This window comes from Panthera uncia, chromosome F1 (assembly GCF_023721935.1).
Source record: "Panthera uncia isolate 11264 chromosome F1, Puncia_PCG_1.0, whole genome shotgun sequence".
NCBI lineage: Eukaryota > Metazoa > Chordata > Mammalia > Carnivora > Felidae > Panthera > Panthera uncia.
This window is the reverse complement of record NC_064813.1, coordinates 10718608-10734924: the sequence shown is the minus strand read 5'-3', so window position 1 is coordinate 10734924 and position 16317 is coordinate 10718608. Positions and strand designations below refer to the sequence as shown.

The window sequence follows — 16317 nt, the reverse complement described above, 5'->3', positions numbered from 1 at the left end:
AAAAATCTTCTGCACGGCGAAGGAAACAATCAGCAAAACTAAAGGGCAACCAACAGAATGGGAGAAATTATTTGCAAACTACACATCAGATAAAGGGTTAGTATCCAAAATCTGTAAAGAATTTATCAAGCTCAACACTCAAAAAACAAATAATCCAGTGAAGAAATGGGCAAAAGACACAAATAGACTCTTTTCCAAAGAAGACATCCAGATGGCCAACCAACACATGAGAAAATGCTCAACATCGCTCATCACCAGGCAAATACAAATCGAAACCACAATGAGATACCCCCTCACACCAGTCAGAATGGCTAACATTAACAACTCAAGCAACGACAGATGTTGGCGAGGATGCGGAGAAAGAGGAATCCTTTTGCACTGCTGGTGGGAATGCAAACTGGTGCTGCCATTCTGGAAAACAGTATGGAGGTTCCTCAAAAAATTAAAGATGGAATCACCTTATAACCTGGCAATCGCACTACTAGGTATTTATCCAAGGGATACAGGTGTGCTGTTTCAAAGGGGCACATGCATCACAATGTTTATAGCAGCGCTATTGACAAGAGCCAAAGTATGGAAAGAGCCCAACTGTCCAACAACAGATGAATGGATAAAGATGTGGTATATATATACATATATATATATGTGTGTGTATATATATATATGTATATATATGTATATATATGTATATATATGTATATATGTATATATATGTATATCTATGTATAGATATATATACATACATATATGTGTACATAGATATACATAGATATACATACATGTGTGTATACATATACATATATGTATATATACATATATACATACATATATACATATATATACATATACATATACATATATACATATATATGTAAACAACCTCTTAAACACAGAGGACAAACTGAAGGTTGCTGGAGGGGTGTTGGGTGGGGGGGAGGATGGGCTGGGTGATGGGCATTAAGGAAGGCACTTGTTGGGACGAGCACTGGGTGTTACAGGTAAGTGATGAATCACTAACTTCTATTCCTGAAATCATTATTACACCATACGTTAACTAACTTGGATTTAAACTTAAAAAATGAAACCATTAACCTTAAATATATATTGGAAATAAAAGCCAGTGTTTTAAATAAATAAATAAATAAATAAATAAATAAAAATAAAATTAAGTTTAAAAAAAAAAAGGCTGGGGCTCTGGGTCATACAAGCTCTGAGTTCTTGTCTCCTCTGTCTTCCACCTATAATGGTAGTGATCTTTAAAGTGCTGATATTGGCTTCCTACTATACCAAACTTTCCTTCCTCGGTAATCTTGGACATTGTAAGAGGCTAAGGGGCCTCTGTAGGTACCACGGCAGCTACAGACCTGGATGCACGTAACAGCAGATTGATTACGCAGTGGTATTGACCAGGCTCATAGTCATTACCAATTTGTACAGGTATTTTGACACCGTCCGTAAAGGGCCCGCATAGGGCCCGACTCCAAGCCCAGAAAGGAGACCTTCCTTCTATACTCCTTACCCACTCTAACCAATGTGGCTAAGAATACCTCTTACTGGAGGGTGGGCTCTACTTTCAAACATGTATATGTTTTCCAGAATGCATCACTGTGAGAATCAAATCGAGAGTGATAAGAAGGTGGGGCACCTGGGTGGCTCAGTTGGTTAAGCGTCTGACTTCCGCTCAGGTCATGATCCCGCGGTTCGTGAGTTCGAGCCCTGCATCGGGCTCTGTGCTAATGGCTCAGAGCCTGGAGCCTGCTTCGGATTCTGTGTCTCCCTCTCTCTCTCTCTCTCTCTCTCTGCCCCTCCCTCACTCACACTCTGTCTCTCTCTCTCTCAAAAATAAATAAACACTTAAAAAAAACATTTATTAAAAAAAGAGTGATAATAAAGCATGACAACTGTATTCGTTGGCTAGAGCTACTGTAACAAAATATGATGGACTGGGGACTTAAACAGACATTTATTTCTCACAGTTCTGGAAACTGGGAAGTCCAAGGTCAGGGTGCTGGCAGACAGGCTAATTCTGAGGCCTCCTCTCTTGGCTTGCAGGCAGCCGCCTCCTCACCGGGCGCTCACGTGAGCTTTCCTCAGCGCATGCTCACGGAAAGCGAGCAAGCCCTCTGGTGTCTCTTTTACAAGGGCACTCAGCGCAGTCAGACCAGGGCCCCATCTTTACAGCCTCATCTAACCCTAATTACCTCCCCAAAGCCCCTTCACATGCCATCACTTTGGGGGTTAGAGCTTCAACATATTAATCTGGGGGGGAGGGGAGGGGTGCACAACATTCAGTCCCTAACATTATTCACCACTGCCCTTATTCATTATTACAATATCACCAGTCTGCCTTCTAAGTCTCCACGGCTATGCAGGGAAGACTTCCAACAGTCCTGTCAGCCACCACACGGCATTGGCCAGTTTGCTTCTCTCCTGCTGCAGCCCTGAGGTCTCTGTAATTCCCGAAAGTTCTGCCAAGGCATTCAGTCTCCACAGAGTCCCTGGAAAAGGCCCTCAGCCATAGCCAGAGCCGCTGTTCCCTGTTACTGCTTCCTCTGAGTCTGCTGAGCCCGAAGAAGCTGCCGGAGCCAGGGCCACAGATGTGGTCAATGAAGGCCTGCCACCCGTGGCAGCCACGGGCCGCAGTTGTCCCAACCCCAGAAAGCAGCAGAGGCGCCCCTCCCGCCCCCGCCTTTGGGCTGACCGTGTCACAGATTCCAGACAAAAAGCTTTCCTCCTCCTTCCCAGGATGCAAGCATGTTTCGCAGGGTCTTCTGTTCATCGCACAGAGCATGGCATGGAATGATGCTCGATAAACGTCATTTCACTGGTGGTGGCATGAACTACAGCGAGTCCTACAGGATGAACGCTGTACTCAAAACCCACCCTATCTCTAGCTCCAAGGCGGTATTGATCAGTGAAGCTTGTGGGCCTCAGTTCTCTCTCTCCCGAGCAAGGTAAACTGCTTCCTCAAAGCCCGAGCTTCCTTCCAGCATGCTGCAAGATGGGTCACACCCCTTGGTGTGCCAGGAGATATCATTCCCTCAAGGTCTCCAGGGTTGCTGGGCCAGGCCTGGGGGCCAAGAGTCACAGGCCGGACCCCTCCTGTGATCAATAGCTCCCACAGTTAACCCCCGTGTGCCACCTGATCACCACCATTCTCTACGTGCAGGACAGTCATACTCATTGCTGTCCAGCATGAACTGGAGAAAGTTGGGAAGCACTTCCTCATGCTGAAGGAGCCCCAGCAGGCCTTCCCTCATTCTGTCACGCGCGCACCCTAGGACAAGCCCAACTTGGGTTCCAGATGCCCTCTCCCACCAAAAACTGTGAGTGAAATATCATTTGCCTCTGTATCCTCTCATTTGCATCTGTATCCTCATTTCTATACGTACGTTGGTTCTCACTTTTCTTTTCCTTCCTTCACATATCTCTCAATCTTGCTTGACCTCTTCATTCTTTCCTTTGATAACCCGATCTCATCCCCTCACTATACCTCCTCCAGCCATCCTTCCTGCTGCGCCGTCACCATCCATGGGACTTCGTGGGTCTTCTAGAACAGTAATTTATTCCCTAACAATTATCTGGATGGAATTCCCAAAAACTGAGCCCAAAGAGGAAGAACACCAAGATACCTTTGTATTTGAGGGCAATTTTCTAGTAGAAACCACATCCTATGAACAACTCCGTGTGTACAGATTTGAGACTTTAGATTAATAACACAATTCCCTGACAGGCACCGTCTATGAAAACTCACATACACACGTGCACACACACACACACACACACACACACACACAACTCACACAAGAATTAATAGACAATCTGAACAGGCTTATATCTATTAAATAAGTTGAATCAATAACTAATAACCTTCTAAAATAGAAAGTACCAAGCCTATTGAGTTCATTGGTGAATTCTACCAAATATTTAAATTCTCTACAATCTCTTTTAGCAAATAAAGCAGAAGTGTTTCTTTCTAATTAATTTGATGAGGCTGATATTACCCTAATACGGAAGCCAGACAAAGGCAAGAAAAGAAATTACAAGAAAAGAAAACTACAAGCCAATACCTCTCATAAACAAAGATGAAAAATCCTCAACAAAATACTAGCAAAGCAAACCCAACAATGTATAAAAAGAATTATACTGGGGCGCCTGGGTGGCTCAGTCAGTGAAGCATCCAACTCCAGCTCAGGTCATGATCTCACAGTCCGTGAGTTCGAGCCCTGCGTCGGGCTCCATGCTGACAGCTCAGAACTTGAAGTCTGCTTCAGATTCGGTGTCTCCCTCTCTCTCTGCCCCTTTCCTGCCCACACTCTGTCACTCAAAAATAAATAAACATTAAAATAAAATAAAATAAAATAAAATAAAATAAAATAAAAAGAATTGTATACCATGACCCAGTGGAACTTATTCCAGGTATGCAAGTCTGGTTCAACATTTGAAAATCAGCTAACGTAACCCATCACATCAACAGGCTAAAAAAGAAGAATGACATGATTATATCAATAGATGCAGAAAAAACATTTGACAAAATCCAACATCCATTCATATGTCATCAGGAAAATGCAAATTAAAATAACAATGAGGGGAGCCTGGGTGGCTCAGTAGGTTAAGACTCCAACTCCTGATTTCAGTCCAGGTCATGATCTCACAGTTCATGATGTTGGGCTCTGCACTGACAGTGTGGAGCCTGCTTGGGATTCTCTCTCTCCCTGTCTCTCTCTCTCTCTCTCTCTCTCTCTCTCTCTCTGTCTCTGCCACTCCCCTGCACACGTTTTCTCTCTCTCTCTCTCTCTCTCTCTCTCTCTGTCTCTCAAAATAAACAATAAACTTTAAAAAATAAAATAAAACTTGGACAGAACCAAGGTGCCCTTCGGTAGGCGAATGGATTAACAAACTGTGGTCCATCCAGACGATGGAATGTTACTCAATGATAAAAAGAAATGAGCTATCAAGCCATGAAAAGACATAGAGGAACTATAGGCTATTATTAAGCAGAGGAAGCCAACCTGAAAAGGCTATATACTGTATAATTCCAATTACATGATGTTCTAGAAAAGGCAAAACTATAGAGAAGAGACCGTAAAAGTGCAATGGTTTCCAAGGGCTAGGAGAAAGAAGGACAAATCAATAGAACACAGAAGATTTTGAAGGCGGCAAAAATACTCCATACGATACTATAATGATGGATACATGTCATTCCACATTTGTCCAAACCCACAGAATGTACCAATACCAATGTACCAATACCAAACACTAATGGTAAACTATGTCAGTGTAAATTCATCAATTATATAATAAACTCACCACTCTGGTGGAGGAGGTTGATAATGGGGGAGGCTGTGCGTATGTGGGAGCAGGAGGCACATAGGAAATACCCGTACCTTCTTAATTTTGCTGTGAACCTAAAACTGCTCTAAAAAAGTGTCTGTAAAAAAATCATGCTGCAGGGGCGCCTGGGTGGTTCAGTCAGTTAAGCATCCAACTTCAGCTCAGGTCATGATCTCATGGTTCACGAGTTCAGTCCCCGCATCAGGCTCTGTGCTGACAGCTCGGAGGCTGGAGCCTGCTTCGGATTCTGTGTCTCTCTCTCTCTCTGCCCCTTTCCTGTTCGCACTCTGTCTCTCTCGCTCTCAAAAATATATAAACATTAAAAACTTTTTTTTTTTTTTTTTTGCAGCTGAGGTCAAAGAGGTTGTTGCCTGTTTTGTCCTCTAGGGTTTTGATAGTTTCCTGTCTCACATGTAGGTCTTTCATCCATTTTGAGTTTATTTTTGTGTCTGGTATAAGAACCTGGTCTAGTTTCATTCTTCTGCACGTTGCTGTCCAGTTCTCCCCCCACCATTTGCTAAAGAAGGCTGTCTTTTTTCCATTGGATACCCTTTCCTGCTTTGTCAAAGATTAGTTGGCCATACATCTGTGGGTCCAATTCTGGGTTCTCTATTCCATCGGTCTATGTGTCTGTTTTTGTGTCAATACCGTACCGTCCTGATGATTACAGCTTTGTAGGGGAGGCTCTGGCACTGGAGGGTATTATGCTAAGTGCAATAAGTCAGAGAAAAGGCACATATCGTACGTTTTCACTCATGATGTGGGGCTTGAGAAACTTAACAGGAGACCATGGGGGAAGGGAAGGGGGAAAAAGTAGTTACAAACAGAGAGGGAGGGAGGAAAACCATAAAAGCCTCTTAAGTACAGAGAACAACAGAGGGTTAATGGGGGGGGGGGGCAGGGGGAGGGGGGAAAATGGGTGATGGGCATGGAGGAGGGCACTTGTTGGGATGAGCACTGGGTGTTGTATGGAAGGAATCTACCCCCAAAACCAAGAGCACACTGTATACACTTTATGTTAGCCAATGGGAGAGTAAATTATAGTTAAAATAAACAAATAAACCATTTTAATAACCTTGTAAGATGTCTTAATCATGCTGTAAAATCAAAATGTTGTTCAGTTGATATTTTTACGCAAATGAACACATTAGTCGGCATCCATGGTCAAGTGCTGCGGCAGTCAATAAAAAGGAGGAGGAAGGCGGTGAACGTGTCCACAGTTGGCCGCACAGTGGTACTCCAGGTATCTCACCTACATTCAAGTTCACTCTCAATCACGCTTGTCCCAATTGCAAGTAGGCGACGGTTTCCCTGGACAGCTACGTTACTCCCCTAATTTTAACCTTCCTGAGTCCACTCCCCTCGTTTCTCATTAAACCGTGGCCCTAAGAATCCACGCTACCTATCACAACCACCTTGCGGAAGGAAAGAGGAGGATGCTCCCTCTCACAAGAGAAGAGGGTTGCTTCCTTCGACACAGGCATCTGCTACCTAGGATTCGCCGATATGGAAAAATAGATTTACGTGCCCTCGAAAAGAAACTGAAGGGTATTTCCCGGTAGGCTGTAGGGTTCGATGCCTGATCCTATCCAAAGCAAAAAGCTGAACACAGACCCGAACTCAGATCCCACCATCCACGGATGGAACTGGCCGGTCAGCCTGTCTCAAGTCTTCCCCCTCCTTGCCTCCCACATCTAGCCGGTCCCCTAGTCTGTTGTTCAAGGATCCCAGCTATGCCTGCGTCCCAACCCCAGAGACCCTCACCTTCCTGAAGTCAGGCAATTGCCTGCAGGGCCCCAGGCCTGTCCTGCCTGCCCCACCCTGCCCTGGCAAACCCACTCTACACGATTCAAAACAACAAGCATTCACTGAGCACCTATTATGTGCCAGGCCCTGAGCATTAGGATACGGCAATGTAGGATTAGATCCAAGGGTCCTCCTTCCAAATCAGGACTCTCTGTTTTCCTGATCCACCAGAATCCCATGGATCTTTATTTCAAAGGTGAAAATGGTAATAACAATGCCTATAAGTTATACAGAATTTAGGATGTGTAAGGCACCATTCCAAGCATTTTGCCTACACTGACTCATCCAATCCCCATACCATCCCTGTGAGGTACCGTTCGTATTTAACAAATGGCAAACTGAGGCAGAGAGATGGCCTAGGGAGGCTACCCGCCAGTAAGTGGCAAAGCAGATGTAGCACAAGCAGCCTGGCTCTGGAGTCAAGGTCTGGACTACCGGGCCAAGAGCTGGTGGGGGCAATAGAAAGGGAAACGACATTCAATGCAATATGTATTAATTTAACACTTACTGGGTGCTCAGACCAAGGAGTCAGAGATGAAGGTAAGTGCCTCCAAGAGGGGGAAGCTTCCTTTCTCCACCTCCCTTTCAAAGACAAGGTCAGCCCCGCACAAACACACGTCCAACACAGATGATATCTTAGCAGACGGAGCCTCCCGCCTCTAAATCCACTCTACCGTATGCCAGATAATGCACATAAAATGCTTTATTGGCGTGCGGGAGTCCTTCATATCCCCCAAGGTCTCCACTAGGTTTTTATTACCTCCATCCTATACATGTGGAAGCTGAGCTCTTGGCCCTTGTATCGAGTTCTTGGGGAACCGTTGGCCAGGCTGTGAGCGCCTTGACACTGAAAATATCTTTCATTTTTCTGCCCCCCGCTCAGCCTTCCAGCAGGCACTCAGAAAACAGCCGCGACATTGCACTACATCAACAAGCCAGCGGGGTGCTCTGAGCACCCCGACACCTGATAATATCCAGCAGGGATCTTGCCGTCGGTGTCCTCTCCCGCTCGTGTTCACACAATAAAAATTGACCTGAACATCACGTTTTATCAGCGGCCACTACCAGAGCTTTGCATGCGAGGATTGGTTAGAAACCTCACTCTCACCACATCTCCCAGGGAATGGAACCAAAAACACTCCTCCAGGGTGAGGGGGTGCACACACAGGCATCGAGGACCCCTGCCGGCCAGGTCTCCTCCCGGGGAGGTGAGCTTTCCGTGTGGGCACCTGGAAATAGAACCCACACGCTCTCTGCTCCTTGTTGCCCTGGAGCCTTGACAGCTGTCAGCTGTTCGGACATAGCCTGACAATAACGAGCCCCGTAATGCCTCTTCAGGGTCTTGCTAAGTCATCAGATCCCCTGGTGATGCCATCTGCCGCCGGGAGGGGAGCACGTCCAGAGATCCTGATCCCCAGGCGGCAGCCTGACAACGGGATTTTAGCCCGGGATTTATGCCAGGCACACAGACCCAACCTGACACTGCAGGGTTTAGAATTCAGAGCCCATACGCCACGAGTCCCCAGGGAGAAAAGCAAATGATTTTCTGAAGACAGTGGGACCTGCTGTTTCCTCTTAGGAACCCATTAATAACATGCTAATAACAACGAAGTATCATCAAAAGAACATATTTAGATCAACTGTTCCCTTCAGCAGGTTGGAATTTCTGCAACAATCGGGAACAGCTTTGAGCTCTGCATAGCAGCTCCCACGCCAGACACAATCTGTCTGTTGCAAAGGGGATGAGTCAGCCTGGGGGGAGGGGGGGAGGGCAAGGACAACCTCCTACCCCAACCCCGCCCCCCACAGCAGCAGGGTGGCTCAGCTGGGTTTTCTTGGGAGATGAGCTCTTAACCTGCCTAACAGGTCACTTCTCTCTGCTTTAAAAGGAAGAGTCGTATCCCAGAGGCTCCCAAACTTTAAGGGAAGTGGCCTGTCACTGAAGCAACGACCCTCCTTCAGAGCAGGGGTGAAGCCCACCCAGCTCCTCCTCTGTCCGGGTTTCCAAAATGCAAAGCTCTTTAGATACCTTTGACCCCTCCTTTCTGTCTGTTCCTCGCGTCTTCTATACCCCCAGCTATAAATTGGGCTTTGTGCCACTTCCTGATGGGTATTGCAGGCATTTATTCATTCAGGAAGGCATTCATGCAGGCAGGCAGGCATTCGTTAATGCATGCATGCAGGCAGGCATTCATGCACGCATGCAGGCAGGCAGGCAGGCATTCATCCATGCAGGCAGGCATTCATGCACGCAGGCATGCATGCAGGCAGGCATTCGTCCATGCATGCAGGCAGGCAGGCATTCGTTCATGCATGCAGGCAGGCAGGCATTCGTGCATGCAGGCAGGCATTCGTGCATGCGTGCATGCGTGCATTCGTGCATGCGTGCATGCAGGCAGGCCTTCCGCAGGGCTGGCTGAGCACCATTACATGCTGCGTCAGGTGTTAGGGGCGTTGGGCTGAAGTTATAGCCCAGCACCACCCCCCTGGATCCCATCCACCCAGCCCTTCCTCTTACCCCCGCAGGTAAAAAGGCTGGACACCAGCCTGTCCACCCAGGTTGGTGGGGCTCCTGCTGGCTCCCTGCTGGCTCCCTGCAGGCCGGCTACCCTCCGGAGAGCTGAGCCTGGCAGAGCAGGGCCTGCTTCCTCCCGTCACACCTCTGCAGACACTCAAGGGCCCCCCGGCTCCCCCACTGCGGGGACGTCTCCTAAGGGCCCCTCTTCGCCGGCCTGCCTGGAGAGGCAACTGGGCCTCTGAGCCCCTCCCCCCCCTCCCCGAAGTCCACAGTTTGCCCCCTGGAGGGTGTGCAGACCTGCCTTCCCTCCTCCCCGCCCCCCACCCCTGCTTTCTGTCCACCTGGCTCCCAACAGCGCTTTCCACAGGAGCCTTCGGGGAGGCCCTCAGCTCAGCAACACCGGATTCCGACCTTCACCGTCCTTTCTCCGTTTTCTCCTCTGTCGCCAAACAGTGGGGGGGTGGCAGGGGATGCCACCCCACAGTCTGCCACTCTGACACGTGGATTGTTGTGAGCAGAAGGCAATCGGGACCCAGCTGACTCAGGAAAGGTTGTGTTGTGTTGTGTTGTGTTTTACCCTTCCCTTAACTGCCTAAAAAACATAGATCAAGGGCTTGTGCCAGGAGGAGAGTTCCTACCAGAGATGACTTTTTATATCAGACTGAGCGACGTGACCAACATCTGTTTCCCAGACATTTGCTCTCCCGTCGTCCCGTGAACTGCTTCCTCCCCCCAGCCCCAGACCCCTTCCCCTCCTCCTTAGCTCCCAGCCTCCATTGCCTGGTGTCTTGGAGCTTCCCCAGTCTTTGGGGCTCCCGTATGTATGGAATTAATTGGAATCAATTAAAAGCAGCTCTTGCGTCCTTTAATCATGAGACCCGCCCATGAACCCACAAGGGAGGGGGGCGGGTGTCCCTCCCCACGACGCCCACAAACGGGCATCCCTTCCAGCACCTGAAGAGGGAACTGTCCCGAGGCTCTGTCGTCAGCCCCACGCTGGCAGTGGCTGCCACCCACCCCCCCACCCCGGGCTCAGGGGTGGCACCTGTGGGCTGGCTGGTTCCTGAACTCCCAAGGTTCCCAAACACAGCTCCGCACAGCCCGTCTCCTCGCCCGCCCAGCTCGTCCCTCACTGCCCCGTGTCGCTTCTCTGCTTCTCTCCCTAAAACCCTCAGAGGAGGCCACAGAGCACCGTGGCTACGATTGTGACCGCGGACACTGGACTGTGTGGTCTCAGTCCTAACCATCCCATCGCTACCCGGGCGACCCTGAGCGGGTGACTTAACTTCCCTGGGCCTTGGTTCCCTCATCTGCAAAAAGGGGATGATCGTAGTGTCTGTCTTCTAAGAGGTGCTGGAAACACTGACACGGGGCTCAGATCCACATCTGGCACAGAGTGCGTGTCCTGAACGTTCTTACCGAATAAAGAACGGCTCCCTGTTGCGCAGCATTTAAACCCCGGGCTTGGGGAGCCTGGGTGGCTCAGTCGGTTAAGCAGCCGACTTCGGCTCAGGTCATGATCTCGCGGTCCGTGAGTTCGAGCCCCGCGTCGGGCTCTGTGCTGATGGCTCAGAGCCTGGAGCCTGTTTCAGATTCTGTGTCTCCCTCTCTCTGACCCTCCCCCGTTCATGCTCTGTCTCTCTCTGTCTCAAAAATATCTGGACTTTCTTCTGCCTAGAAGGTTCTTCCCCACTAGCTCCTGGCCTCCCTGCCCACCCCTGTGCTCCTCCACACCCCACCCCTGTGTTTCATCTCCCTCCTAAGCTTGCTTGCTTTCCACGGGCCTAACAAACCAGTCCTTCTCAGCACATCGCGCAGTGTTTATTGACTAGTAGGTGCTCAATAAATATTCGATGCAAGAACAAATGTCCAAGCTGTACGATAGATCAGTCATCAGTAGCCATATCTCCAACTCCCCAGTCATTCCAGATATAATCGTTGTTTGGGCTCCTCAGCGCCAGGAAGAAGGTTCTTTTCCGAGGATATCTGAATCCCAGACAGCCAAGGGGGACGGTGGCCGGGAAGGGGCACAGGCCGAGCCTGGTTCCCCAAAAGGTGACAAGTGCAGTGCTCCAGAGAGCACAGGAGCCCGAAGCACTGAAGGCAGGGCCCCTGGACACTGGGTGGGATCAGAGGCCTGACTGGCCCGAGGACCCACTGAACAACCTTCTTGCCTCTCTGGGCCTCAGTGTCTTCACCTTCAAACTGAGGGGCTTGACTCTATGCTAAGGATTCCTCCCACTTAAAAAATCCTTGAGTCTGTCCCAATATCGAACGTGACTTGATTCCCGCCATGTCATTCCTCCACGCCAACCATCTTCAGTGGCTCCCCACTGCCCTGAGAATCCAGACTCCGCTTATACTGGTGGCTGGACTGGGTGTTCTCACTCCGGCCTTCCTGTTCTTAACGGCCCGCTCCCCATTCAGGTGAAACTCTTCCCGTCGCCTATTGAACAGGTCCCTTCCCTGTGCCTCCTGTTTCCACCTGAAGAACCTTCCCTCCTCTCTGCAAACCTGACGTCCCCCCTCTCTTCTGAAACCGAGTCAAACCTCTGCTCCTTCACGCAGCTGTCCCCGGGCCTCCCCAACCCATGGCTCCTTGACCTTCCTTGTTGGCCTACTGTTAGGTCCGTGTACTTGGTATCATACTGTGTTATTTATGGCCCCCGACCTTGCCTTCACCAATTCCTACATATTGGTATTTTCTCCTTGTTAGGAGCGCGGGCTTCTCAAGGAAGAGACCCTGTCTTCTCCCTTGCTACACTTTCTTCTTACGCGGCTTCAGTAATCCGTTAGCCAAGAGAACAGTATTTAGGAAACCACTGGCTGAATAAGCAACTTTCTGGCTGAATCATGCATCTCTCGAGTGTTCAGAGGCTGGAGCTAGATGCCAGTGATCACATAAGGGACCGCAGGCTTATCAACCACAGAGGCAGTTTTCGAAAACCAGATGCCTCCGTGTTGGCTGCCTCGAAGTGACCAGCCCGCCGCCAGCCACCTCCCTTGTGTACCCGAGGCTCCTTCCACTAAGAGACCCACACGTTTACGGTCATCTTGCTACCGTCTCACTGGCCCCCCTATATCCTTGGCCCCATCACCGGCGTCACCCGAAAAATCAAAGCTGAGAAGCAACACAAGAGAGGAAGAGTCTCTCCAGCTGCCCCACCGCCCCGCGGCCCCCTGCCCAATGTCAGTCGGGCTCTGGCTTTGCGGACCCAGCCTACTTTTCGTGACTAATTTTTGCCTAAAATGGACCCCCCTGACTGCATGTTTTCTCCTTTTGAACAAGAATGCCGGGAATCCTCACCCAGCGGCATCGGCCTGAAGGATCCAGGTCTGAAGGCTGCTCTTCTCCTGAGTCTTCCAAAAACAGAAGCATCTCGAACTCACCTCCTCGCTTCCCTCCTTTCCTCTGTGCAAGCTTTGCACCTTGTGTGCACGAATGACCAGGGGCCAGGGGCCACCGAGCCCTTCAGGCCTTCACCTGGCTTCCGTGGAGAACCAGGAACAGAAGGCTGGTGGCCCCGCTCCCTGATCCCGCCACAGCCACAGCCGTTCCCAGACTTGGCCTCTGGGGACAGAGTGGCTCGCTGTGCTGAGGGACAGTGTCCAGACAGACAGAGCGGCAGGAGCCAGGAAAGGTGGCGGGAAGGGGCCGTGGCAGGAGGAGTGGCAGAAAGCCAAAACCCACAGACGGCAGTGAACGGTCAATGCAGGTAACGGGACCCATCCAGAAACCTGTCTCTACCTCTCCAGTTCTCACTTCCAGCCCGGGGTTTTCTCGGTTGCAAGATAAGGTCGGGAAGGAAAAAACACAGACAGCAGCACTTCCTTTTCCCCCAAACACCAGATGGTGCCAGATACAGAGTTCTTTCCGCCGAAGTCGGTTACTGACGGGGAGCTGGGCTCCCGCAAAGCGCCCCCTGCAGGCCCGTGCAGAGGAACGGTGCTCTATTCTTGCCCAAGTGGGTTTCACCGAAAGGGCATTTCAGAATTATTTTTGTAAAGGGTGGCTGGGTTCCCAAACCACCTGCAAAAGCTTACTTCCACCCGAAACATAGCTGAAATAGTGAGCGCTTGCAAAAAGGAAAACCATTTAGTGGAGGAGGTGGCGGGTGAGCGGGAGATAAGAAATGAAAGCAAAGAAATGATTCTAAATAACCAGTAAAATTGGGTTGAGAGTTCCTTGAGGACATGAGCCTTCCTTAGTGAACTGTTCGTCTGCCTTGCAAGTCACAGCTCACAGCCCGTCACTGCACGGTTTTGCTCACTGAACTCCGGGTGCTTGAGAATAAAGCCGGTTTCGTTAGAGGTGGATAAGGAGGCATCTGAAGACTTGTGTGGATTTCCTGGGATGGCTTCCCGGGATGTGGACCCTGACTGCCCTAGTTGTCTATTATCACCTCAGGTCTAGAAGTTTCCTTTCCTCCACACAGATACATTGGTAGCAATCATCACACACTTATTAATGATAACAAGCATCCTTTCTTTTTTTTTTTTTGGTCCCAAAATGAACAAAACGAAGTAAAAGGGAAAACAGAGGAGACCAGAAAAGGAGGGGTGGGGGGGTGGGGGGGGGGTAGGAGGACTTTGCCACGTTGTCCAGTTATCCAGCAACCAACCCATCCAGCAACCCCCCGATCAGGGAGGATTTCCTCTTTTGTGAGGCTTCACAAGAGAGAGTCCACCCTGTTCCCACCGCAGAAGCCAGCGAGCTGTGTCACCCAGAGTTACGCCCAAGGCACCTGGTGCTCCCTGCCTCCTGACCCACCAGAGCCAACCTCGTTGGCGCCCGCTCGTTTGCAATGTCTGCTTCTCCAGCTGCCCAGCAAGCTCAAGCACCAGAGCTTCGGCCTCTGTTATTTACACCCGAAGGAGTCCCACCCGGCGCCCAACTAGGGGGAGTCCGTCGGTCCTCAGCTGCTCGCCTTGCCCTGCGATGACCCTTGTGCCTTCATCAGGCCGCTTCCCGACTCAGTGGCAGCAGAGGACCTTGAAGATCTGCCATCCCCGCCCCCCAAGCAGAGACGCTCTGTGCCCTGCCCCCAAACCAAGGGCCAGGAGTCCTTCCTGCGGGATCTCCGGTGCCCGGGGCCACCACCTCCCGTGACAGCCTTTCTGCTCCTGAAGAGCTCGGATTCGGGGCAAGTTCCCACGTACAACAAGATGACATCTGGCTGCTGGAAACTTCCACCCATTAAACCGATTCCCTCAGCCAGTTTTCAAAGCATCGTAGGACTGAAAGCAAACAGAGTTCCTACTTTTATACATTCTGGCGTGGTGACAACGAACAGGAACAGAGAGCAGCCACCAAGAACACAGGCAGGGCTGCTTCTAAGCTCTTTGCAGGGAGCCAGCCACTTACCGCTTATACCTTCCCTGTGAGGAGTACGATGGCTCCCCCCCCCCCCATTTTATGCAGGAGGGGGTGGGGTCGGGAGAGGTTACCAAACATGCCTGAAGTGACACACCCGGAAAGGAAGAGAACCAGGGTCTGAACCCTGCAGTCGGAGGCCACAGCCCAGCATCCTTGGCAAAGTCACGCTGCGACACAACAACTGCCCCGAAACAAATGGATCTGTTGTTCAGATGCTGACCTGCAGAGCAGAGGGCAATGATTGACGGTCCCAATGGCGCTCCGGGGGAGGGCCCCTGCGGGAGCAGAGCTGCTGAGGACCCAGAGGGTGGAGGAGGGTTTGGTGGGAGAGGGGGCGGTGGGAGCACGGGTATAAGGAATGGTTCTGGCCCGTGATGCTACCTGGAGCTCTGTCTACAAGTAACTCTCATGTCCTCTTACCCTTCCCTGCGCCTCCTTCACACACCCCTACGATTTTTGTGTTTTGTTTGCTCGGGAGCCTACTAACCCCCTGGGTGCCTGCTCTGCCCAGGCCCGCTGGCTCCACGCGACTTCCCCGATGGCGATGGCGGCTGTGCAGCGGCAGCCAGGCTGGGCGGGGCCAGGCAGAGGGGCAGCCGCAGGTTCGTGCCCTCACTGCACCCAGACACGTGCACCTCTGAATTGTCACCATCGAGTCGGCTGCTCTATGGGATGACTCCCAGATCTTTTCCCAGAAACAGCCCTCATTCTATATTTGGACAGTTGCTTTTTTTAAATCTGCAAAGTTCTAACTTCCTCATGTTAGTTTCAGCCTGCTATTCCAGGCCACTGAAATTATTTTCAAATCTCTGTCCTGCCATCACTGTTACTAGGTTCTTCTGAGCTTTGTCTCATCTGCTGGATTATAAAATGTTTCTTTCTTCAGTTGAAGCATAAATAAAATTGTTGAGCGAGACAAAGCCAAGGTCAAGGACAAAGTCCTCTGCCTCAACCAGAGATCATTCCCCAGGCTGACAAAGGATACTGTTTATACCAACGAGTCTGGGACATCTGACAATAGCATCCAGTCAAATATTATACAGTCTCCTCCCTCGAGATCACACAGGGCACATTTTCCTAAATGCCAGGCAGGAATGGCACATGCTGTATCCCCAGCTTTCCTTAAACTTGCAAACTAATTGCCCTGTTTTAAAAAATAGAATGATGTTCATTTCTTATATTTTTTCCCTGTAGGAAGTGATCCCTGCATCCATTCCAAAATACTCAGAATCCCTTTAAGAAATGGTTTTTAATGTGATCTCTATCAACACCTTGCTTATCT

The 16317-nt window shown here is 50.1% G+C and overlaps 1 long non-coding RNA gene across 1 annotated transcript in view; it reads right to left on the bottom strand.

Moving 5' to 3' along the window:
- Positions 1–10786, bottom strand: part of LOC125925114 (uncharacterized) — a 30204-nt gene extending 19418 nt beyond the window's left edge. The window contains exon 1 of the long non-coding RNA XR_007458706.1: positions 10704–10786. This is a non-coding gene — a long non-coding RNA (uncharacterized LOC125925114). The remainder of the gene's footprint in view (positions 1–10703) is intronic.
- Positions 10787–16317: the final 5531 nt, after the last annotated feature.